The sequence below is a fragment of the Equus asinus genome, chromosome 1, assembly GCF_041296235.1.
Source record: "Equus asinus isolate D_3611 breed Donkey chromosome 1, EquAss-T2T_v2, whole genome shotgun sequence".
NCBI lineage: Eukaryota > Metazoa > Chordata > Mammalia > Perissodactyla > Equidae > Equus > Equus asinus.
This window is the reverse complement of record NC_091790.1, coordinates 4,143,746-4,170,769: the sequence shown is the minus strand read 5'-3', so window position 1 is coordinate 4,170,769 and position 27,024 is coordinate 4,143,746.

The following is a 27,024-nucleotide window of genomic DNA, read 5'->3' as shown; positions in this document are numbered from 1 at the left end:
GTTTCTGCCCCACCAACGACACCATCAACTCAGTGCAAAGACGTCACAACAACTGCGACAGCAGGTTTGCAAACCACACATCGGAGAAGGGGTGAATAGCCAAAAGATCCAATGAAGTCATACGTCTCCACAGGAGAAAAAACAACGAGCCAAATAAATCCTGGGCAAAAGATGGTAACAGACATTTCTCCCAGGAAGATAGAAAGATGGCCAACAGGCTGTATGAAAACATGCTCATCATCATTAAGTCTCTGCTCAATGCAAATACGAACTGCACTGAGATAGCTCACAGTGGTCAAAATGGCTATAAGGATGAACACAGGAACCAACAAGTTTCAGAGAGGAGGTGGAGAGAAGGCAAGCCTCCTGCACTGCTGGTGGGAGTGTAAACCGGTGCAGCCACTACGCGAAGTGGTGTGGAATCGCCTCAGACTTTTCAGAATCCATCTACCACATGATCCAGGTATTCCTCTGTGGCATATATATCCAAAGATCTTGGAAACACTAATGCACAGAGATCCATGCACCGCTGTGCTCACCACAACCTTACTCCCGATATCGAAGACAGGGCAGCCTCCCTGGTGCCCATCAAGGGACGAATGAACAAGAAAGATGGGCTATCGTCACACAACGGCATATCACTCAGCTTCAGGAACAGATGCATTCCAGCCATTTGTGACCAACAGAATGGCTCCTGAGGGTTTTAGGGGCATGCAAACAAGCCCCAGAGGGAAGGTCAAATACCATCGGGTCTCTCTTACAAGGAGAAGAGGAAAAAAAGGACCAAGAAACAGGTAGCACGTGACATGGGATTTCTGGTTCCCAGAGGGAAAGGTGGCGGGGCCCAGAGGGAGAAATAGTTGATTTGACACAAGTGTGTGGTGAGGGCCTGTAATTAGGCTTACGGTGGTGAAGATGATGTAACGTACACAGAAGTCTAAATCTATGAGGATGTAGATCTGAAAGGTATAGGATGTTATAATGCTGGGTTATGGCAAACAATTCACGTAAAATCAAAACTCCCAAAAGACGTTAAGGTTCACGGCTTAAAGCTTTGGAGTCTGTAAGAAATTAGAGAAGATGAACTTCGAAGGATTGGTAATCACCTCAAAATGCTTAAGGACGCTACAGAAAGGTAGACCATTGCAAGGAGACGAAGAGGAACACTACCAAGAGAACGTGTTCCATGCTAAACTCATGAACCAGCGGAAAATGCTACCGTCCATGATGTTACTAACCGCCTTCACGAATGATCGAAGCAGGCCAACATCTTCCCAAGATCAGGCCAATGTTTTGTCCAAGAGCCCAATTCAGGGTCGGCCCTGTGGTGTAGCAGGTAAGTGCCCAAGTTCTGATTGGGCGGCCCGGGCTTCACCTGCTATCATCAGGGTTGCAGATCAGATTACTAGCATTAGGAAATACAGATTTCACAGTATGGTGGGCACAGAGATCGTAAAGAAGTAGAAATTCTGAGGAGGCATTTTCAATACACAACAGAAAATGGACGCTGAGAATATTACAACCTATGAATGCATAAGGTACAATTTCCCAAATGATGAAGGAAGGAAAACATGTGACCTGCCCAGGTGGAATTGTCAGACTCCTAGGAGATGACACACTCATTGTGCATCAGAGAATTGCCTGGGCAAATTCAACTTGGGAGGAGCTCCAGGAATTTCTCTGGGGAAGGTCCACCCTGTTGGCCACATCCACAAAAGATAAGAGAGAAACCCGGGGATAATCTTCATGGAAAGAAACCCGTGTCTAGAGGGAATGTTGTAGACCTTTCAAAGTTCGAGGAGAAAGTTAGAAACCGACAAGAAATCCAGAACTGGGAAAACTATCCTACTTGGAAAACAGGAGTAGTCAGACTGGTATGAGATGGCTCGGAATCACTGAGCGCATGGAGGTTGTCAGTACAACTTAGAATTCTGAGGGTGTTTATGACATCACGGTGAACATGTCACCCAAGATGGCGACATGTTTACAGTCCAAGGATTGGCCTAGGCTAGGAGAATCAAGTGAGAGATACCCAGAAACAGCTTTTCCAAACAGAAACCGGGCACAGAAACTTGAAGAGACCAAAGAGACGCTGATCCAAGGCATGAGAAAGGAATCATTGTGATGATACCTCATGCTTTCTTCATTTTCTTCCATTCCAAGAGCACTGAATTCCCTTCCGTTTCCTTGTGTCCTCTGGAATTTCTTTCCCAAAGGTTTGCTATTTCTCGGTTTACATAGCTTTCACCTGTTTTGTGCAGGTTATCCCTAGATTACTTGTTTTTCTTTCTAGCATGCTTTTTTGTTTTTTGAGGTTCAGTTTTTCTATCATTTGCAACTTTTAATTGGTTTTGTTTAGGCAGATGTTTATTGCTGTGCTCATATCTGCTGGCAATGCTGCCGTATTTGCTGAGGAATACTGGCCCTGTCTAACGTCGCTTCCCATCTGCCTCTACACTACCTCGGACGCCTGCCCCAGAAAGGCTGCACGAGCGGTGAGGAGGCTCACCCCCAGAATTCCATGCGGCCAACCACACGCTGCCGACACAGAACACGCAGACGTCACCTATGCAACACTGGCTGGCCCCTTTCGTGTTCCATTGGCAACATGCAGTTGAGTGGAATGTGACTTGAATATGCTACTTGAGCCCAAATCTGGTCCTGTGTAGACGAGGCCAGGTTGTTTTTCCGGTCCACTGGGATTTGTCAGAATTGGGTCTCTGCTGTCCCAGCAAGCATCATGGACACAGGGTTTCAGAGCCAGCTTGGAGCAGTCTGAGAACTCACCCTTCCCAGTTAGCCCAGGTTTGACATTCACTGCCAATTTTGGGGTTGTGACTTTCTCGGACTTTCAAACATTCAAGCAGACTCTTTGTAAACACTGACTTCATTCACTGTGGAGTATTCAGGTGTGATTTCTGTTTGCCTTCCATTTTCTGGGAGCTTGTTTTCTTTCCTTAGTTTAATCGTAGTGGTCTTTCTGATCTCTCTCCCTTCGATATGCTTATCAGTGGGTTCTCCTTCATTCTAGGTTAGGAGTTATGTATTTTCTTAATCACCATATGTTCTGTAGGCCGACGTGTGGGTGCTTTGGTGATTGTTGGATGTTGTCTTTGAATTTCCATCTGTCAGTTGAAGGAATCTTTGCTATCCTAGCTTACGTCCAACTGAGAACTGAGGACACGTGTCCATCTTGGTTCATTTGACATTGTGAGATGAGAAACTCCAGGTTAGACGTTGTCCTGGCAACCACCTTCACGGACACAATGGTTCCGAGACAAATTCGATGAGTCTGATGAATTCCTCTCTCCAGGTGAGAAATCCTTCCGTCTCTTCCCCTGGATTTGGGAAGTTTCGACGTTCAGCCCTGAACCTTAAACGCTCCCCTAGATTACATCTAGATACTGGCTTACTTTATTTCTACAGAGTCTGTTACTGTTTGATTGACATCCTCAGCTCTGGCGTGTGTATTTTTCTTTAAATATCATGGTAATGTTCTAGTTTTCAGTCAACCTCCTTCCGTATGGTGTCAAAACACAGAATCAGTACTCCTTCTATGGCAAGAGATGGGGGAGTTAATTTCATTGGAGCCCAACTGAGCACTGTAGCCTGGGAGGGCAGCCTTCACAGAGGAATGAAGCCCTCTGGAAAAGGGTGCTTTTCAGCACACTTCTAGAGCCCTTCAAACCAAGCCACATACCCCAAGCATGACAGGCGTCCATGCCTTCAAGGCTTCAAAGAGATCTCTTGGGAAACCTTAGCATGTAGCCCGTGGGCCCCGTGAGGCCAGAGCTATGCAAAGGTAGAGTTCTCTTCAAAGGATGTTAGGAGCCTACGAAAGGAGTCCTTGATTCTTCTCTTCAACGTCCCCAAGAGATCATTCTGTACTTTGGATTATGAGTAAGGCAGAAGGACAATGTAGTTCTGATAAGCCCCAAGTCTGGCCTCTTGTTTCAAATCAAGTTCCAAGATTGAATCTGCACGATCTCACCATCTACTTGAGTAGGTGACAATGTTCTCCTCTCAGTGCTTCTCCATCTATTATCGCTTGTTCCCAATGATTCCTTCTCCTTTGAATCAGAGTCTGTTTGATCCTTTCAAGTTTTTGTTTGGAAAAGCTGTTTCTGGGTATCTCTCACTTGAGTGTCCTGGACTAGGCCAATCCTCGGACTGTAAACATGCGGCCATCTTGGGTGACATGTTCACCGTGATGTCATAAACACCCTCAGATTCTAAGTTGTCCTGACAACCTCAATGCACACAGTGTTTCAGAGCCGTCTCATCCCAATCTGACTAGTCCCCCTTTCCAGGTAGGATAGTTTTCCTTGCTCTGGATTTCTTGTCGGTTTTGAACTTTCTCCAAGGACTTGAAGGGTCTCCTATGTTCCCTCTAGACACCGGTTTCTTTCCTTTAAGCTTATCCCGGGTTTTATCTCTTATCTTTTGTGGATATGGCCAAATGGGTGGACTTTCCCCAGAGAACGTCCGGGAGACCCTCTCATGTTGAAGTTTCCCAGGCATTCCTCTGATGAACACTGATCGTGTGATCTCCTAGCAGTCTGACAATTCCACCTTGGCAGGTCACATGTTTTCCTTCCTTCATCATTTGGGGAACTGTTCCTTATGCATTCATAGATTGTAATATTCTCGTGGATCTTTTTCTGGTGCGTACTGATAAGGACTCCTCACCATTTCTACTACTTTACGATCTCGGTGACCACCAGACCTTGAAATCTGTATTTCCTAATGCTAGTAATCTGATCCGCACTCGTGATGCTAGCCTGTGAAGCCCGGGCCGCCCAAGCGGATGTGGGCACTTACCTGCTACACCACAGCCCGGCCCCAAATTGGGCTTTTGGACCAACCTTTGGCCTGAAATTGGGAAGATGTTGGCCTGCTTCGATCATTCGTGAAGGGAAGCAGTAGTAACATTAGGGTCGGTAACATTTGCCGTTGATTCATGATTTGGCTCGGACCATGTTCTCTTGGTAGTATTCCTCTTCATCTCTTTGCAAAGGTCTACCTTTCTGTATCATCATTAAGCATTTGGAGGTGATTGCTAATCCTTGGATGTTCATCTTCTCTAATCTCTTTCAGCCTCCAAAGCCTTAGGCCGTAAATCTGCACCCCTTTTTGGTGTTTTGATTTTATGTGAATTGATTTCCTTACCCCTGCATTCTAACATCCTATAGCTTTCAAATCTACATCCTCATAGATTTAGACTTCTGTGTAGGTTACATCCTCCTCACCAACGTAAGCCTAATTACAGGCCCTCACCACACACTTGTGCCTAATCAACTCTTTGTCCCTCCGTCCCCCGCCCCCATTTCCCTCTGGGAACTGCCAATCCTATGTCACGTGCTACCTGTTTGTTCCTCTTCTCCTTGTACGTGAGATCCTGTGGTATTTGACCTTACCCCAGTGCTTGTTTCAGTTCCCCTGATACCCTCAGGAGCCATTCAGGTGGTCACAAATGGCTGCACTGCATCTGTTCCTACAGCTGAGTGCTATGCCATTGTGTGGCTATAGCCCATCTTCCTTCTCCATTTGTCCCTTGATGGGCATCAGGGAGGCTTCCAAATGTTGCATATCGGGAGTAAGGCTGTGGGGAATCCAGCGATGCACGGATCTCTGTGCATTAGTGTTTCCAAGATCTTTGGATATATACGCCGCAGAGGAATACCTGGACCATGTGGTAGATGGATTCTGAAAATTCTGAGGCAATTCCACACCACTTCGCGTACTGGCTGCACTGGTTTACCCTCCCACCAGCAGTGCAGGAGGCTTCCCTTCTCTCCACCTCCTCTCTGAAACTTGTTGGTTCCTGTCTTCATCCTTATAGCTATTCTGACGACTGTGAGCTGCTATCTCAGTGCCGTTCGTATTTGCATTGAGCAGAGACTTAAGGATGATGAGCTTGTTTTCATACAACCTGTTGTCCATCTTTCTATCTTCCTGGGAGAGCTGTCTGTTTCCATCTTTTGCCCTGGTTTTATTGGGCTCGCTGTTTTGTTTCCTGTGAAGACGTATGAGTTCATTGGATCTTATGGCTGTTCACCTCTTCTCCGATGTGCGGTTTGCAAACATCTGCTGTCAGTTGTTGCACAGTCTTTGCAGTCAGTCGATGGTGTCATCGGCTGGGCAGAAGCTTCTGCGTTGGATGGAGTCCCGCTTGTTTCTTGTTTCCTTTGTTTCCCTTGCCCGGTCACACATGCTTCTTCCAAACAGGTGGCTAAGCCAGATGGCAAAGAGCAAGCTGCCTGCGTTTTCTCCTAGAAGCTGCAGGTTTTCAAGTCGTCCATTAAAGGCTTAATCCATTTCGAGGTGGTGTGTGTCCCTGGTGTAACATCAAGGTCTACTCTCACGGTGTTCCACGTGGCTGTGCTGTCTTCCCAGCACCATTTCTTGTCGAGACTCTCCTGTCTCTGCTGTCTTCTCTTGGCTCCCTGGTCGAAAATGGGCTCTCCATATGTGTGTCAGTTGACCTCTGGGCTCTCGATTCTGTTCCATGGGTCTGTGTGCCTCTTTTGGGAGCCAGGCTGTGCTGTTTCCATACCTAGTACTTAGTCCTATATCTGGAAATCAATAAGTGTGATGCCTGCTGCTTTGTCCGTTTTCCTCAGTATTCCTTTGGCTATTCAGTGTCCTTTGTTGCTGGATAGAAACTCTAGGATTCTCTCTTCAATTTCTGTGGCAAATAGTGCCGCGACTTTGGGACTGCATGGAATCCAGAGATGGCTTTATGCGGTATGGACGCTTCAAGTGTGTTAGTTCTTCCATTCGAAGAACACGGAATAGCCTTCCGTTTCCTTGTGTCTTCCAGAGTTTCTTCCCCAGAATCTTTGCTAGATTTCGGTTTCCATAGCTTTCTCCTGTTTGGCCAAGCTTATTGCTAGACATCTTTTACTTCTTACTGGCATGCTTTCTTTTTTGAGGTTCAATTTTTCAATTCTTTGCAACGTTCGATTGGCTTTGTTTTGGCAGAAGTTTATGGCTGTGCTCACATCTGCGAGCCGTGCTGCTGTATTTGCTGTGGAAGAGTGGAGCTGTCTAATGTCGCTTCCCATCTACCTCTACACTACCTCACACATCTGCCCCAGAATGGCTGGACGAGCCGTGAGGATGCTCACCTGCAGGATTCCATGTGGCCGAAGCTGGGCTCCCAAACCAGAATGCGCGGACTTCACCACTTCCCCACTGGCCGGCCCCTGTCGTGTTCCATTGGCAACCTGCAGTTGAGTGGGATGTGACTTGAATATGCTACTTGAGCCCACCTCTGGCCCTGTGTAGATGAGGCCAGCTTCTTTTTCTGGCCCTCTGTGATGTCTGAGGATTTGTCAGAATCGTGTGGCTGCTGTCCTGTCTAGCCTCGTGGATGCAGGCTTTCAGAGCCCACGTGGAGCAGTCCCATAACTCACCCTTCCCAGTTAGTCCAGGTTTGACCTTCGCTGCAGTTTTTGGCGTTGTGACTTTCTCGGACTTTCAAACGTCCAGTCAGAGTCTGTCTAATCACTGAAGTCTTTCACTGTGGATTATTCAGATGTGATTTCTATTGACCTTCCATTTTCAGGGAGTTTTTCCTCTTTTCCAAAGTCTAATCGTTGTGGTCTTTCTGACCTGTCTCTCTTCAATATGCTTATCAGTCCGTTCTCCTTCATTGCATGCTATGACTTTTGTATTTCTGTAATCACCATATGTTCTGTATGCCGAGGTCTGAGTCTTTTCGTGATTGTTGCGTGTTGTCTTGGAATTTCCATTGGTCACCTGTAGGAAACTGCTATCCTGGCCGAGGTGACACTGAGCCCTGAGAACACGTGGTCGTCTTGGTTGCTTTGACATTCTGAGATCAGAAACTCCAGATTCGAGGTTGTGCTGGCAACCGCCTTCACGGACATTATGTTTCCGAGACATATTAGAGAAATCTGATGAACTCTGCACCAGGTAAGATACTTTTCTGTCTCATTTCTGGATTTGGGAAGTTTCGAACTTTACTCCCGATCCTTGAGTGTTCCACTAGATTACGTCTAGATGCTGGCTTACTATATTTCTATAGAGTGTTTTACTTGTTCGATTTACATCCTCAGCTCTGGCATGTTTATTTTTCTATAAACATAATTGTAATGTTCTAATTTTGAGCCAACCTCCTTACATATGCTGTCAATACACGATATTAATAATCATTCTACTTCAAGAGATATGGGGAGAGAATTTCATTGATGCCAAACCAAGCATACTAGCCTGGTAGGGCAGCCCTCACAAAGCAACGAATCCGTCTGGAATAGGGTGCTTCTCAGCACAATTCTGGAGCCCTGTCAAACAATGGGACATACACGAAGCATGACGGGGGTCCATTCCTTCAAGGGTTCAAAGAGATATCTTGTGACACATTAGCATGTACCAAATGGGCCTCTGTAATGCCAGAGCCATGGAAAGTGGGACTTCTCTTCAATGAATGCTATGGGCATAGGAAAGGAAGCATCAATCATTGTCTACTGTGTCCTCAGGAGATCATTCTTAATTTTGGATTATGATTAAGGCAGAAGGACAATGTAGGTCTGATAAGCCCCAAGTCCAGCCTCTGGTTTCAAATCAAGTTTCAAGCTTGCATCAGCATGGCCTCCCCATACACTTGAGTAGATTACAATGTTCTCCACTCAGCGCTTGTCCCCCTATTATTGCTTCCTCACAATGACTTCTTTCTTACCCCTTTAATCAGCGTGTATTCTCTTTCTTCAAGTTTCAGTGCCTGGTTTCTGTTTTTAAATTCTCTTCTGGGTATCTCTAACTTGAGTATCGTAGGCTAGGACAATCCTCAGACTATAACCATGAGGCCATCTTGGGTGACATGTTCACTGTGATGTCATAAACTCCCTCAAACTTCTAAGCTGTCCCAGCATCTTCTATACAGACGACTACTCTCCCTTTCCAGCTTGAATAGTTTTCCATTTCCTGGATTTCTTGTGGGTTTCTAACTTTATCCTTGAACTTTTAAATGTCTACTACATTCTCTCTAGACATGGTTTCTTTACTTTAAGTTTATCCTGGTTTTTATCTGTTACATTTTGTGAATATGGCCGAATGTGTAGACTTTCCCCAGTGAAAGTCCTGGAGTCCATCCAAAGTTGAAGTTGCCCACTCAAGCCTCTGATGTGCAATGATCGTGTCATCTCATGCAGTCCGCCAATTCTACCTATGCAGGTCACATCACTTCCTTCAGTCTGTATTTAGGGAAGTGTACCAGATATGTCATAGATTGCAATATTTTCATGTTTTTTTCCTATTGCCTATCTCTGATGTATGCTCACAATTTCGACTTCTTCGTGATCTCTGTACACACCATACCATGAAATCTATCTTTCCCAACGTTACTAATCTGATCAGCACCAGTGATGCGAATCCATGAATCCCAGGCCACCCAATAGGAATGTGGGCACTTACACTCCTGAACACATGGCTGGCCCTGAATTTTACTTGTGGACCCATATTTTTCCTGAACTTGGGAAGAAGATGGCCTGCTGTGATTATTCGTGAATGTAATTACTAGTAACATCATAGACGGTAACATTTTCCCTTGGTTCATCTGTTTAGCAGGGAACACATTCTCTTCATAGTATTCCCCATAATCTATTTGCAATGGTCTACTTTCTGTAGCATCATTAAGCATTTGGAGGAGATTCACAGTCCTTGGAAGTTCATCTTCTCTAATCTCTTTCAGCCTCAAATCCTTTATGCCCCAAATCAGCACGCCTTTTTGGATTTTTTCATTCCCTCTGGGAATCACCAATCCAAAGTGAAGGCTGACATCCAAAGCTAGAGTGCTCAGTTTGGCACCAGTGAAATTCTCTACCATCTCTGGCCGTAGAAGATTATTGACTATGTGTTTTGACAGCATATGTGAGGAAGTTGGCTGAAAATTAGAACATTACACTTATATTTAACGAAAAATAAACATGCCAGAGCTTAGGGTGTAAATCAAACAACTTACAAACCCTACAGAAATAAAGTAAAGAAGTATCTAGATGAAATCTACTAGAAGGACCATGGATCCAGGGTCAAGTTCCAGCCTTCCCAAATTTAGAAAAGAGACATAAAAATATCTTACCTGGAGACAGGAATTCATCAGATTTCTCTAATTTGTCTCAGAAACATTATGTCCATAAGGTGGTTGCCTGGACAACCTAGAATTTGGAGTTTCTGATCTCAGAATGTCAAACCAACCAAGACCACCTCGTGTTCTCAGTGCTCAGTTGGACCTAGGCTAGGATAGCAAAGATTCCTTCAAGTGAACGATGGGAATTCAAAGGCAATGCCCAACAATCATGAAAACACTCACACATCAGCCTAGAGAACATATGGTGATTAAAGAAATACAAAATTCATAACTTGGTATGAAGGAGAACAGACTGATAAGCGTATCTATGGGAGATAGCTGAGAAAGACAATGACGATTGATGTGGATTAAGGCTGCCCCAGCTCGAAAAGCCCAAGGTTACCTGGCCTACATGTCAAAGCATATGACCCGGTGAATTTTTTTTGGTATGAATTAGAGGCGCCCCAGTGAGAGAAGCCCAGGCGATGCTCACCTACATGCCTATCTATATGGCCAAATTCGTATCTAATGTTATACGACCACACAATAACCAGACTCCATCTGTACTGAAGTCCTTTAATGGCTTTTTACATTATCTTTTCTTTTTCCAGTAAAAATGTCACGTACCCATGTCTTATAAAATTTGCCCTTACCCTCAACTCAGGGCAGCGGTAGGACTTCTGACTGCCCATGGCTCCTTTCCCCATGCAGCAGCAGCAGGTATTCACTGCCTGTGGGTCCAGTTCCCATGCCTGCAGCTCTTCACTACCCATAGGTCCTGTCCCCAGGAAGCAACTCTTTACTCCCCATGGGTCCTGTCCCTGTGTTATCCTGTACCATTCTCTAAATAAAAGAGCACCTCTGCCAGGCCTTGAGACACCAAGAAATCTTTCTTCTGACTTATCAGCTTGCTGACCCACCATCATATATTGTGGGCCCCTACCGGGAACTTGCTTTATTGGTTTCTGAGCCCAACTTCTGGTAAGTGCCCTTTTCTTCCTTGTGCCTCTCTCTATTTCGAGGATGAATCTAAATTCACTTCTCCATCAGGAACTGTCTTGGATAGCTGTATGAATCCACGTTTGCTGCCCATGGCTACTCTATGGGGCAAATCATGGCATTCAGCTTGAAGAGAATCAGTACCTTAAGCCTAAGGGCGATGTAGAGTGAATTACTCCATTCCTTCCTGACTCTATCTCTAATATACAAATTTTAGGTGGGCACGGGTTGGCCACTTAAGTCATTAGGATGGTCAGCAATCTGCAAGACTCCCTTGGAAGGTTTCTCTTCCTAAGGTTGGATTGGGATACCTCCCATGGCACCTGACCATGCTCTGAACTGTGTGAATGTCCCAATTGGGACTCCAGTTCAAGGAAAGTACCAAAGTCTAACCTTTGGTTGCGTATGGGAAGCCCTTCTTGGAGAATGCCTCCAACACGCAATTGGGTAGAATGTCCCCTAGAGCGGCGGAAAATGCCTCACTAATTTTCTCCATCCTGTTCTCTCTTGAACTTCTCCCTTTCTCTTGGGGACCATTCACCAGGCACCTATTACTGCCACGCCGAATAGTAAGGATGTTCACCAGGCACCTGTAACTTCCAGGCATACCAGGGAAGATATGCAATGGATGCAATGCTGGGGGACACCCCCTCACCCCTTGTTATAGGAACCCCACAGTAGGAATGACAGGTAGGATGCTGCCACAGGTTCACGGGGGATTTTCAAGGTAATGGACCTGTCTCTTTCATCTTTCTTAGAGTTGCAATGGCGATTTTCGTCTCCTTTTGAGCTTTGAAACAGGGAAGCAAAGAAATCTGTCAACAGTCATGGCCTCCACCTCTGGGAGCCCAAACTTGGCATTTCTGGGCCTGATCACCCCAGAAAGCCCAAGTAGGGTGCCCTCTCTTGGGGGTTGACTCATTGAGTGTTTTAGTCACCTACTGAGTTGGCTATGAGGGTAGCAGACCTGTGATTTATTCTGTGAACTGTCATGCTACAGTAGTGTGCCCCAGCATGGGAACTGCTGTGTGAGTCTTCTCTTGATAACCCACTTTGAGCGGCCATGAGGGTGAGGTCTGATGTCTTCATTTCCTTTCTTTGTTTTGCTCATCATGTCCTCTTTTATCACCCAGTCTTGGTTAAGTTCAGGCTGGACTTGACCAGAACCTGGAACTTCTGTAAAATCGGAAAACTTGAACACCTTTTGCAAGCAACTTCATTCTCAACCCGGGTACTGGGAGCCCCGGCCTCCAGCCAGTTCAAGCCCTTTGTATGCATTCCACCCTTCTCCACTTCACTGTCAGTCGGACACTGGCTTTACTGCCGTGGGGAATGAGATAAGCATCCCTTAAGACTCATCACTCAGGGTCATTCTAACTAATTAGAAACACTTTCAATTGTATGGGTTATGCCCCAGAAACTCCAGCTGGTAGAAAATGTGTGATGTTTCTCTCTGTCTTTCTGGTGCAGTTGGACAGGTAGATCAACCTAGAACGTCCTTCAAGTTCCAGTCCAGTTTCTGAGAAATCAAGAGCAACCGTCCTTAGAAAATCCTTGCAAGACTGGAAAGACAGTTCTAGAGGCAGTTCAGATTCCACCTTGTTCCTTTAACATGAAAAGGATTATCTTCCCCCCCTCTCCAGGAACTACTATCTAGCATATCACTCATTCTTAAGACTGAAAAAAAAAAAAGGAGGGGAAAGGATAAATGGCCATAAGTGTGCCCTTGCAAAAAGTCTAGCATCTTGAGGGTCTTCCCCATAAGTATTAGTAAAAAGGCTCAAAACAAAGTTTTGATTTGTAACTGGTGAGCTTTATATATTGTACCTGATTCATGGCAGTAGTTTTTAAAACAATAGTTGTACAGTCTCTGTGTATATGTGTCTATGTGTACATTGTACGTGTGATATTTTAACCCCTGGATGGTCTGGCCAAAATTAAGATCTCTGTTTAGTTGGCTTAAAGTACGTGCTTTCTTAAATTCTAAATGTAGTCGAAATTAACAAAGTGACTTTCAAAGTTAACGTGACGTGAATTAACCTTTGGTAAATGAAAGCTTGTTTAAGTTTGTTGGTTTCATTGAAAATTGTCTTCTTGTCAGAGTTGTCAGTATTTGCATACTATGCAGGCATTCAGACTCGGTTTACTAGTCATATAAGTTCATGCTGTCTGTTAAATTTGTCAGCAAAATAATAGCTTTAAATGATGACCAGTTTTGTCTAATGCCTCATGAGGTTTCCATAGGTAATCTGAACATAATTGTTGGAAACAAATGGCTTAAATACATAAAACTCATAAAAGTGAGTACAATAACTTTTATGGTCTGTATACTTGGGGAAAAAAACAGCTTTGAAATCCTTTTTGGTAACAATCTTGAGTTTTGCCAAGTTAAGTTAAATGATAAAAAGATGAATATGCGGGTCACTTTTGGATAGAACGGAACACTCACACATTATTGTTAAACATATCTAAGTTATCTACTTTTGGCTTCTTATTGAAGTGGCTAAAAGCGTGTGGGTGTATCAAAAAGCATGCCTTGTGTTTTATTGCGAAGTGTCATGTTTCTTAAGTTGTGAAGTGTTTAGAATGCTGATATAAAAGACATTGCATAATTGTTTACCTTTTTAGTGTTTACTAGGTCCGTTAAGTGTTAAAGGCTCTAACTAACCTATGGAATTAAAGCTACTGGAAATTACTAAGCAAAAGAGCTCTGTATTCAAGGAAGTTAAAATGTATGTTTTCAGTAAAAAAGGTATAAAGAATGGAAATATTTTTGTTTGATGGGTTAAGAAAGATAAATTGCTCCTGATGTACTAGAAAGGAAAAAAGAAAGACTTTGGGACAAGTACTGAAAATGAAAAAGAAAGATGTAGAAGGTTTGTGAAGGAGGAATTCTGAAATGAGTTTTATGCCTGCTCAAGTAGACTAAAGTAAGTTCAATTAAGTGAATGAGTTTGAATGTGAAACATAAGTAGGTGCAGAAATTCAAATTTGGTTTTCTCTAAAAGGATACTTTTTCTTGAACTTTGGATCTGCTCTTGATAAAGAGGTTATAAAAGCTGTTTCTTTGAGTAAGTCTACCTAAGAGACAAATCTGTTTTGTGAAAATAATGGCTGAGGTTACTCTTAATATTTTTGACTCTTTCTGTTATCACTTTGAATGGATACCTGAGCATTGTTTCACAGTGAGTGTTGTTTGCTATTTGAACAACATTTTAAAAACTTTTGATATGTTGTGACAAGTTTCTCCCTCAAAAATATTCAAATCCTGAATGAAGGCGTTCTTTAGACCTGGTAGACGGAAGAATGATTACTCTGTGGATTTTCAGAGGGTCCCTGAGACTTCTCAAAGAAATTTGCTCTTTCTTCCTACAAGGAGGAAAATGCTAAAGTAATTTGGTTTATTTGGTCTATTAAATTAAATGGGAAACATTGTGAAATCAGTGACAATAGACTTTCTTAGCTGGTATTTCATGGGTAAATGTTATTAATATAGACGTTTCAAAATTAGATAGCATTCCTAAAATTCTGATCTGCCCTGGTTATCAGTGATAAGTTCACTTATTATCTGGCAGTATTATATGTCACAGAAGTAGTCAAGTTTCTTTGCCAATTGCCCTTTTGAGTTCTTTGTCCATTTGCAGATAGTTGTTGTTTTACTCTGATGCTTTTTCCTTTTGCAAATATGTTTCAACTTCCAAGAAATTCCTGGAAAGAATTCTGACACAAAGAGTCTAAACGACAGGTTTCTGATAAACCTTCAGATTGTAAAACTGAACGGAGTAAGAAATGACAGAATTCTAACAGAAACTATGCTCATCGATCTGCTAACAGAAGATTCAGCTCAAGAATTGATTATACAGGACTGTGTGCACTGATTAGGACGATTATAAATTTTTAGGACTTCTGTTTGAAATATTGTTGAGTTTTGATGTGTTGTTTTGTTTTCTCATAATGAAGGAAATCTTTTTCTCTTTTCTCTTATGCTAACTATAACTTACAGCCATTTGGTGAAATTATACCTTTATGAGCAAAACTGAAACAATTATCTTTGTCTGCCTAACTTATCCCTCCTGAATTTGGAAACCCTTTGTGACTGAGTATGGTCATTTCGTGGCAATATTTTCATAAGTTCCATAAGAATCTGTTCTCCTTATAACAGGACACATTGGTTATATTACCAAGGCTTTGACTGGAATGTCATATTTGAAACACACAGCCTCAGATATGACAAGACAGCGTTTCAGGAACAAAGATTGGACTTTCTGGAATACAGCCACTCGGAAACACAGGCCTGGTATCTTGTTTACTGAGATTTTTGCAATCTTACCCGGTAAGTAAGGAAGCTTGCTTATCTGGCAGGTGCAAGGAACCTCCGAAAATTTGGGGAGACCTCAAAGAGAACACCACTGAAATCCGTAGGTACTTCAGGCCAAATCTGATGGCAAGTCCTTGGCTTGGCTTTTCTGGCCTCTAGAGGCCTTCACGGTTCAATCCGAGATTCCACAGGAAAAGATCCAGTGAAGCACATTTAAAAAAGCCTGTATGAACAATTACTATTCTTGCTGCTCTTATGTAAATAATTGGAGCAAGTTGTATTGAAACTACACTTGATTTGCAAACCCGGTAATCCTGATTTGGCTATCTTTTGTAAAAATGAGAGTGATTTAAGAGAGAAAAAAATTATGTTTCTGTAGAAGCTATAGTAATCATTCATGGATATTAGATTCTAGCTCTTTTCTTCTGCAATATTCATGTATTATTAATATTAATGTCTCCTTGTGGCCATCTACCTCTGACACCTGGAAGTTCCCTGGCCACAATCAAACATTTTCCTTCAATACTACTGTCCAAATACTAACTAGATTTGCCTTGTCACACTTGGATCATACAGAACAAGTTCCAAAGGTAATGTCCCCAACTTATTAATACACACAGGATGGACAATACAAAATTTGGGATGAATATATTTGGTTCACTCCTACTAGTGGGCAACTCAGTAAAAGGCCACTTTCTTTTGGGGAAAAAAATCACCCCTGTGATACATGGCCTTATAGCACTCGACCTATGGGAAAAAATCCCTGATAGATGTGTTCTCATATCATAGCCTTAAAAAAAATACTGATTGGTTTCAGACTGACTGGGATACATGGCTCAACACGCATTGGTTAGCCCCTAACGGTGCTCAGTGGATATGTGGCTCCAATTTATGACCTTGGCTACCACCTGCATGGATTGGATGATGCACTCTAGGCTTTGTCTGCATGCAAGGTGGAACTACATTTACTATATCTCCTCCTGCTAACCTACCCAACTTGCAACAGCCCTTGACCAGCCCTGTCTTCCGCTGGTATGACCATCTTTCCGCAATTTTCTTTCACCAATTAGGAAACGACTTTTGTAGCATATTCAAGTCTTGCCCATGGAAGTCCTAAACAAATTTACTATGAAGGCATTAAATGATACACAACATAGCATTTCACTGCTCAATTTAGAAGTATCCCAAGTGTGAAAGGCAGTCTTCCAAATCCAATTGGCTCTGGATGTCTTGACAGCAGCACAAGGGGGCACCTGTGCCATTATAAAAACTGAATGTTGTGTCTATATTCCTGACTACCATCAAAATATTTCTGGCTTGGTATCCCAGCCACCAAATTAAATCCATGCCTGACCAACCCTAAATCTAAATGATTGGTTAAACTCCTAGTCAGGACAAGGTTTCTGCACTACTTCAAAACCTTATTCATTGGGTTAAACATACTGCTTGTATTTCTTATGATATTTTGTTGTCTGTTTCATTGTTTGTCTTATGCATGTCAAAAATGTTTCACTTCCTGGAGCACCTCTTGTCAATGACTCTCTCATCTCCAGAGGATCTGTATAACTTGTCAGGCTTGAACTCAATGGGGCAAGCCTTCTGGTCCACTAAACTGCCTAAGTGTACCTATGGCCCCATTTAGGGACAGCTCTACGACCCTGTACAGCCAGAAGTACTCACAGAAGACTGACCATCATCCATATCCTCAAAGATTTCCAGTCCAAATAGGTTCAGGGAGGTTTTATGATGTGGATCCGGGCAGCCCCAGCTAGGGAAGCTGAAGGTGACCTGGACTACATGCCAAACTATATGACCCAGTGGATTTTTTTATGGTATGAATTAGGGCTGCCCCAGGGCGAGAAGCCCAGGGCATTCTCACCTACATGCTGATCTATATGGCCAGATTCGTATCTAAAAATATGACAACACAATGTCCAGACCCCATCTGTACTGAAATCATTTAAAAACATTTTACATCATTATTTCTTTTTCGAGTAAAAATAAGTCACATACCCATGCCTTATGAAATTAGCCCTAACCGTCTAGTCAGGGCAGCAGCAATAGCTCTGACTACCCATGGGTCCTGTCCCCAGGCAGCAGCAGTAGCTCTTCACTGCTAATGTGTCCTGTCCCCATGCTAGCCTGTACCGTTCTCTCAATAAAAGAACACCAATGCAGGATCTTGAGAGTCCAAGGAATCTTTCATTCAAGTCTTCAGCTCGCTGAGCCCATATCAACGATTCTACCATGGAAAATAAAAAACGGTCCCAGAAAATGGAAGGCACACAGAAATCACACATGAATAATACATAAAGAAAAATGTCAGTTTTAGACATACTCTGAACGTTCGAAAGTCGGAGTAAGTCACAATCCCAAAAACCCAATCAAATGTCAAACCTAGGAAAACTGGTAAGGGTGAGTTATGAGACTGCTAAAATCAGGCTCTGTAAGCCTGTGTCTATGAAGTTTGCAGGGACAGCAGAGACACAATTCTGACAAATCCTCTGACATCACAGTGGAGAAGAAAAACAAACTGGCCTCATCTACACAGTGCCCGAGTTGGGCTCAGGTAGCATATTCAAGTCACATTCCACTAACTGCAGGTTGCCAATGGAACATGAAAGGTGCCGGCCCGTGGTGCAGTGGTGAAGTCTGCACGTTCTGGGTGGCCATGCGGAATCCTGAGGGTGAACCTCCTCACCGCTGGTCCAGCCATTCTCAGAGAGGCATGGGAGGTAGTGTAGAGGCAGCTGGGAAGCAACGTCAGACAGCGTCAGTATTCCTCAGCAAATACAGCAACATCGACAGCAGATCTGAGCACAGCCATAAACATCAGCCAAAACAAAACTAATGAAAACTTGAAAAGAACAGAAAAACCAAACCTCAGCAAAAAAAGAATAAGATCTCTAGAAATAAGCTTAGCTAAACAGGTGCAAGATATGGAAATCGGAAACTAGCAAAACTTTGGGGAAAGAAATTCCAGAAGACACAAGCAAATGGAAGGGTATTCCGTGCTATAGGAATGTAGGAACTAAAATATTGAAACCTCCATAACGGATAAAGCAATCTCTGGATTCCATGCAATCCCAGTCAAAGTTGCAGAATCTTTCCCACAGAAATAGAAGAGAGAATCCTTAAGTCTCTATCCAGCAACAAGGGACCCTGAATACCCAAAGGAATCCTGAGGAAAACGATCAAAGCAGGACATGTCACATTTACTGATTTCAACATGTAGGACGAAGTGCTACGTACCGAAACAGCACAGTCTGGTCTCAAAAACAGACACAGAGATCAACGGAAAAGAATCGAGAGCCCAGAGGTCAACTCACACATATATGGACAGCCCATTTGCAACGAGGAAGCCAAGAGGATCAGTGGAGAAAGGAGAGTCTCAAGAAGAAAAGGTGCTGGAAAAATGCACAGCCATATGTGACACAATGAGAGTAGACCATGATGTTACATCAGGCACACACACCACCTCGAAATGGATTAAAGCCTTCAACGGAACACTTGAAACCGTGAAACTTCTAGTAGAAAACCAGCACCTTGCTCATGGCCATGTGGCATACCCGCCTATTTGGAAGAAGCATGTGTGACTGGGCAAGGGCAACACACGAAACAAGAAACAAATGGGATTGCATCCAACGCAGAAGCTTCTGCCCAGCCGAGGAAACCATCCACTCAATGCAAAGACAGCACAACTGCGAGTGGATGTTTCAAACCACACATCGGAGAAGGACTGAATAGCCAAAAGAGCCAACGACCACACATGCCAACACAAGAGAAAAAACAACAAGCCCATTAAAACCTGGGCAAAAGATGGAAACAGAGTTTTACCAAATAAGATAGAAAGATGGCCAACAGCTGTATGAACACATGTTCATAATCATTACGTGTAAGGCAAATGCAAATCCAAATGGTAATGAGATAACAGCACATTGTGGGCAGAATGCCCATAAGGAACAAGACAGGAAACAACAAGTGTCGGAGAGGAGGTGGAGAGAAGGAAAGCCTCCTGCACCGTTGGTGGGAGTGTAAGCCGGTGCGGGAACTACGCAAAGCAGTGTGGAATTTCTGCAGAAATTTCAGAATCCATCTACCATATGATCCAGCTATTCCTCTGCGGTGTATTTCTCCGAAGAACTTGGAAACACCAACGCATAGGAATCCCTGCACCGCTGTGTTCACCACAGCCTTATTCCTGATGACCAGGACTTGGATATCGCCCTGGGGCCCATCAAGGGACAAATGGAGAAAGAAGATTGGCTATAGCCGCACAATGGCATAGCGCTCAGCTGCAAGAAAGGGTGCAGTCCAGCCATTTGTGACACCAGAATGGCTCCTGAGGGTATGAGGGGCACTGAAAGAAGCCCCAGGGAGAAAGTCAAGTACCGTAGCATCTCACTTACAAGGAGAGGAGTAAAATAAGGAGAATCAAACAGGTAGCACATGACAAGGGATTGGGGGTTCCCAGAGGGAATCGGTGGCAGAAGACAGTGGAAGAAAGAGTTGATTAGGCACCAGTGTGTGGTATGGGCATGTCATTAGGCTTACAGTGGTGAAGATGATGTACCATACAAAGAAGTCTAAATCTAGGAGGTTGTACATCTGAAAACAATAGGGTGTTATAATGCAGGGTTATGGCAATCAATTCATGTAAAATCAAAACTACAAAAAGGCAAGCAGGTTTATGGCCTAAAGCTTTGGAGGCTGAAAGAGATTAGAGAAGATGAACTTCCAAGCATTGCTAATCACCTCCAAGTGCTTAATAATGCTACAGAAAGGTAGACAGTGGCAAAGAGATGAAGAACAACTCTACCAAGAGAACATGTTCCGTGCTAAACTCAGGATCCAAAGGAAAAGGTTACCATCCATGATGTTACTACTAATTACCTTTACAAATAATCAAAGCAGGCCAACATCTTCCCCAGTTCAGGCAAAATGTTGGTCCAAGAATTCAATTCAGTGCCGGCCCTGTGGTGTACTGGGTAAGTTCCCACATTCCACTGGGGTGGTACAGGCTTCATCGGCGAGCATCACGGGTGCAGATCAGATTAGTAGCATTAGCAAATATAGATTTCACGGTATGGTGCAGACAGACATCCTAAAGAAGTCGAAATTGTGAAGAGACGTTATGAATACACATCCGAGTAAGAACCATGGGAATATTACAATCTATGAACGCATCAGGAACACTTCCCCAAATGATGAAGGAAGGAAAACATGTGACCTGCCAAGGTGGAAATGGAGATGACACGATCATTACGCATCAGAGGATTGACCAGGAAAATCAATCTCGGGAGGGACTCCAGGGCTTTCTCTGGGGAAAGTCCACCCATTTGGACTCATCCACAAATGATGAGAGATAAAACCCAGGATAATCTGAAAGGAAAGAAACTGGTGTCCAGCGGGATTGTAGTAGACCTTTCAAAGTTCGAGGATAAAGTTATAAACAGACACGGAATCCAGAACAAGGAAAACTATCCTACCTGGAAAGGGGAAGTAGTCAGACTGGTATGAGATGGTCGTGAAGAACTGTGTGCATGGAGGTTTTCAGGACAGCTTAGAATTCTGAGGGTGTTTATGACATCACGGTAAACCTGTCACCCAAGATGGCCGCAGGTCTCCAGCCCGAGGATTGGCCTAGGCTTGGATACTCAAGTGACAGATACCCAGATACAGCTTTTGCAAACAGATCTGGGCACAGAAAGGTGAAGAGATGCAAGAGACGCTAATTCAATGGATAAGAAAGGAATCATTGGGAAGCAGTGATAACAGAGGGACAAGCACTGAGAGGAGAACATTGCCATCTCCTCAAGTCGATGGGGAGGCCATGCTGATTCAAGCTTGAAACTTGACTTGAAACTAGAGGCCGGACCTTGGGCTTATCAGACTTATGTTGGCCTTCTGCCTTACTCATAATCCAAAGTCAAGAATGATCACTTGAAGACATTGAAGAGAAGAATAGAGGCGCCGGTCCTAGGTCCCTAGTATTCTGTGAAGAGAAGTCTCACTTTCCATAGCTCTGGCGTCATAGGCACCCACTGGGTACATGGTAATGTGTCACTAGGCATCTATGTGAAGCCTGGAAGGAATGGGCCCCTGTCATGCTTGGGGTATGTCTCTTGGTTTGGAAGGACTCAGGAAGAGTGTGCAAAAGCACCCTTTTGCAGAAAGCTTCGTTACTGTGTGAAGGCTGTCCTCCCAGGCTAGAGTGCTCAGTTGAGATCAATGAGATTCTCTCCCCCATCTCTTGCCGTAGAAGGAGTATTGATTAGGTATTTGACACCACGCATAACGATGTTTGCTGAAACTTAGAACATTACCATTCTACTTAAAGGAATATAAGCATGCCACAGCTGAGGAGGTAAATTAAACAAATAACAAAACCTGTGGAAATAAAGTAAGCCAGTATCTAGACGTAAACTAGTGGAGCGTTCAAGGATCAGGTGTGAAGTTCTGAACTTTCCAAAGGATCTCTCACCTGGAGAGAGGAATCCATCAGACTCATCTAATTTGTCTCGGAACCATTGTGTCTGTGAAGGTGGTTTCCAGGACAACCTCAAACATGGCGTTTCTGATCTCACAATATCGAACCAACCAAGATGACCACGTTTACTCAGTGCTCAGTTGGATCTAGGCTAGGATGGCAAAGATTCCTTCAACTGACTGATGGAAATTCAAAGACAACACCCAACAGTAACGAAAGCACTCACACATCAGCCAACAGAACTTATGGTGATTAAAGAAATACCAAACTCCTAACTTGAAATGAAGGAGAACACACTGATAAGCATATCGAAGGGAGATAGCTCAGAACCATGACGATTAGACTATGGAAACGAAAGCAAGCTCCCAGAAAATGGAAGGCAAACAGAAATCACACCTCAATAATCCACAGTGAATGACTTCAGTGTTTAGTTAGGGTCTGCTTGAACGTTTGAAAGTCCGAGAAAGTCACAACCCCAAAACTTGCATTGAAGGTCAAACCTGGGCTAACTGGGAAGGGTGAGTTCTGAGACTGCTCCACGCGGGCTCGGAAACCCTGTGTCCCCAAAGCCTGATTGGAAAAGAGACACGATTCTGACAAATACTCCGACATCACAGTGGTCCAGAAAATGAAGCTGGCCTCATCTACACAGGGCCAGAGTTGGGCTCAAGTAACATGTTAAAGTACATTCCACTCAACTGCAGATTGCCAATGGAACATGAAAGGGGCCAGCCAGTGGGTCAGCCGTGAAGTCCCTGCGTTCTGAGTCAGCAACAAAGGGTCGGCCACATGGAATCCTGGGGCTGAGCCTCCTCACCGCTCATCCAGCCATTCTAGGCCAGGCGTGTGACCCAGTGTAGAGGCATATGGGAAGCAACGTTATGCCACGCTACTCTTGCTCAGCAAATACAGCAGCATGGCCAGCAGATGTGAGCACAGCCATAAACTTCTGCCAAAACAAACCAATTGAATGTTGCTAATAATAGAGAAAAGGAACGGCAAAAAAGAAAGCATGCCAGTAAAAAGAAAAAAAAATCTAGGAATAACATTGGCCAAACAGGAGAAAGCTATGTCTACCGAAATCTAGCAAAGCTTTGGGCAAAGAAATTCCACAAGACACAAGGAAACGGAAGTCTATTCCATGTTCTTTGAATGGAAGAACGAACACACTTTAAGCATCCATACCGCAAAAAGCAATGTCTGCATTCCATGTCGTCCCAGTCAAAGTTGCAGAAATCTTTCCCACAGAAATAGAAGAGAGAATACTAAAGTTTCTATGTGGCAACAAAGGACCCTGAATAGGAAAAGGAATCCTGAGGGAAATGAACAAAGCATCATGTATCACACTTTCTGATTGCCAAATATAGGACAAAGTGCTAGGTACCGGTACAGCACAGCCTTTCCCCCAAAATAGGCACACAGACCCATGGAACAGAATTGAGCCCAGCAGTCAACTGCCACATATATGGGCAGCCCATTTTCAACACGGGAGCCAAGAGGAGACAGCAGAGAAAGGAGAGTCTTGAAAAGAAACAGTGCTTGGAAGACTTAAGAGCCGCAAGTGGCACAATGAGACTAGACCATGATGTTACAACAGGCACACATACCACATTGAAATGGATTAAAGCTTTGAATGGAAGACTTGAAACCGTGAAAATTATGTGGGAAAATGCAGGCAGCTTGCTCTTTGCCATCTGGCATAGCCACCTACTTGGAAGAAGCATGTGTGACTGGGTAAGGGCAACAAAAGAAACAAGAAACAAGCGTGACTCCATCCAACGCAGAAGCTTCTACCCGGCCAACGACTCCATCGACTCAATGCAAAGACAGCACAACTGCGACAGGATGTTTGCAGAACAGACATCGGAGAAGGGGTGAACAGCCATAAGATCCAGTGAACTCATACATCTCCACAGGAAAAAAAACAATGAGCCCAACAAAACCTGGGCAGAAGATGGAAACACACATTTCTCCCAGGAAGATAGAAAGATGGCCAACAGGCTGTATGAAAACATGTTCCTCATCATTAAGTCTGAGGCCAATGCAAATCCGAAGTGCAATGAGATAGCAGCTCACAGTGGTCAGAATGGCTATAAGGGTGAAGACACGAAACAGCAAGTTTCAGAGAGGAGGTGGAGAGAAGGGAAGCCTCCTGCACTGCAGGTGGGAGTTTGAGCCGATGCAGCCACTACACAAAGGAGTGAAAATTCAGAATGTTTCAGAATCCACCTAGCATATGATCCAGCTATTCCTCTGTGACGTATATATCCAAAGATCATGGAAACAGTAATGCACAGAGATCCGTGCACTGCTGTGAGCACCACAGCCTTACGCCCGATATCCAAGACTTGGAAGCCTCCCTGATGCCCATCAAGGGACGAATGGAGAAGGAAGATAGGCTATAGCCACACAGTGGCATAGCATTCAGCTGTTGGAACGGATGCAAGTCCAGCCATTTGTGACCACCAGAATGGCTCCTGAGGGTACTAGAGGAAGTGAAACAAGCGCCAGGGGTAAGGTCAAATACCACAGGATCTCACGTACAGGAGAAGAGGAAAAACGGACCAACAAACAGGTAGCATGTGACATGGGATTGGTAGTTCCCAGAGGAAAAGTAGGCGAGGGCCAGAGGGAGAAAGAGTTGATTAGGCACAAGTATCGTGAGAGCCTGTAATTAGCCTTACGGTGGTGAACATGATGTAACCTACTCAGAAGTCTAAATCTATGAGGATGTAGATCTGAAAGCCATAGCATGTTAGAATGCAGGGTTACGGCAATCAATCCACATAAAATCAGAACTCCAAAAAGGGGTGCAGACTTACGGCCTAAAGCTTTATAGGCTGAAAGAGATCAGAGAGGATGAACTTCCAAGGATTGGTAATCACCTCAAAGTGCTTAATGATGCTACAGAAAGGTAGACCTTCGCAAAGTGATGAGGCGGAATACTAGCAAGAGAACATGTTCCGTCCTAAACTCATGACCCAATGGAAAATAATACCTTCCATGATGTTACTACTGATTCCCTTCACGAATGATTGAAGCACGCCAACATCTTCCCAAGTTCAGGCCAAAGGTTGGTGCAGAAGTCTAATTCATTGCCGGCCCTGTGGTGCAGCAGGGAAGTGCCCAACTTCCTCTTGCGTGGCCCAGGCTTCAGGGGCTAGCATCATGGGTACAGATCAGATTTCTAGCATTAGGAAATCCAGATTTCAAGGTATGGTTGGCACAGAGATCATAAAGAAGTAGTAATTGTGAGGAGACCTTATCAATACTCACCAGAAAAAGAACCATGAGAATATTAGAGTCTATGAACGCATCTGGTACGCTTTCCCAAATCATGAAGGAAGGAAAATATGTGACCCACCGAGGTGGAATTGTCAGACTGCCATGAGATCACACGATCATTGTGCATCACAGGATTTCCTGGGCAACGTCAACTTGGGAGGGAGTCCAGGACTTTCTCTGGGGAAAGTCCACCCATTTGGCCATATCCACAAAAGATATGCGATAAAACCCAGGATAATCTTAAAGGAAAGAAACCGGTGTCTAGAGGGAATGTAGTAGACCTTTGCAAGTTAGAGGACAAAGTTGAAAACCGACAACACATCCAGAACAAGGAAAACTATCCTTCCTGCAAAGGGGGAGTAGTCAGGCTGGGAGGAGACAGCTCTGAAACACTGTGTGCATGGAGGTTGTCAGGACAACTTTGAATTCTGAGAGTGTTTATGACATTACAGTGAACGTGTCACCCCAGATGGCTGCATGTTTACAGTACCAGGATTGGCTTAGGCTGGGATACTCAAGTGAGAGATACCCAGAAACAGCTTTTCCAAACAGAAACCTGGCACAGAAACTTGAAGAGATCAAAGAGATGCTGATTCCAGGGATAAGAAAGGTATCATTGTGATGATACTTCATTCTTCCTTCGTTTTCTTCCATTCCATGAGCACTGATGCCCTTCCGTTTCCTTGTATCTTGTGGAATTTCTTTCCCCAAAGCTGTGCTACTTCTCGGTTTACATAGCTTTCACCTGTTTGGCACAGGTTATTCCTAGATACCTTGTTCTTCCTACTAGCATGCTTCTTTTTTTTTTTTTTTTGAGGTTCAGTTTTTCTATCCTTTGCAACTTTTGATTGGTTTTATTTAGGCAGATGTTTACTGCTGTGCTCACATCGGCTGGCAATGCAGCTGTATTTGCTGAGGAAGACTGGCCCAGTCTAACGTCGCTTCCCATCTGCCTGTTTCCTTTGTTGCCCATTCCTGTCACACAAGCTTCTTCCAAATAGGCTGCTAAGACAGATGGCAACGAGCATGCTGCCTAGGTTTTCTCCTAGAAGTCTCATGGTTTCAAGTCTTCCATTCAAGTGTTTAATCCATTTCGAGGTGGTGTGTGTGACTAGTGTAACAACATGCTCTACTCTCATTGTATTACATTTGGCCGTGCAGTCTTCCCAGCCCCATTTCTTGTTGAGACTCTCCTTTCTCCGCTGTGTACTCTTGTTTCCCTGGTTGAAAATGTGTTGTGCATGTATGCATGTGCATATATGTGTGAGTTGACCTCTGGGCTCTCGATTCTGTTCCATGGATTTGTGTGCCTGTTTTTGGGCCCAGACTGTGCCGTTTCGGTTCCTAGCGCTTCGTCGTATATGTGGAAATCAGAAAGTGTGATACGTCCTGCTTTGTTCATTTTCTTCAGGATTCCTTTGGGTATTCAGGGTCCTTTCCTTCTGGATAGAGACTTTATTATTCTCTCTTCTATTTCTGTGGGAAAGATCACTGCAACTTTGACTGGGATTGCTTGGAATCCACAGACTCCTTTATCCGCTATGGACGTCTCAAGTGTGTTAGTTCTTCCATTCCAACAGCATGGAATAGTCTTCCGTTTCGTTGTGTCTTCTGGAATTTCTTTAGCCAAAGCTTTGCTAGTATCGGTTTACAATGCTTCCACCTGTTTAGTGAAGGTTAGTCCTAGATATCTTATTATTCTTAGTGACATGCTTCTTTTTTTGAGGCTCAGTTTTTCTATTCTTTGCAACTTTTAACTGGTTCTGTTTTGGCAGAAGTTTATGGCAGTGCTCAGATCTGCTGGTCGTGCTGCTGTATTTGCTGAGCAAGAGTGGCACTGTC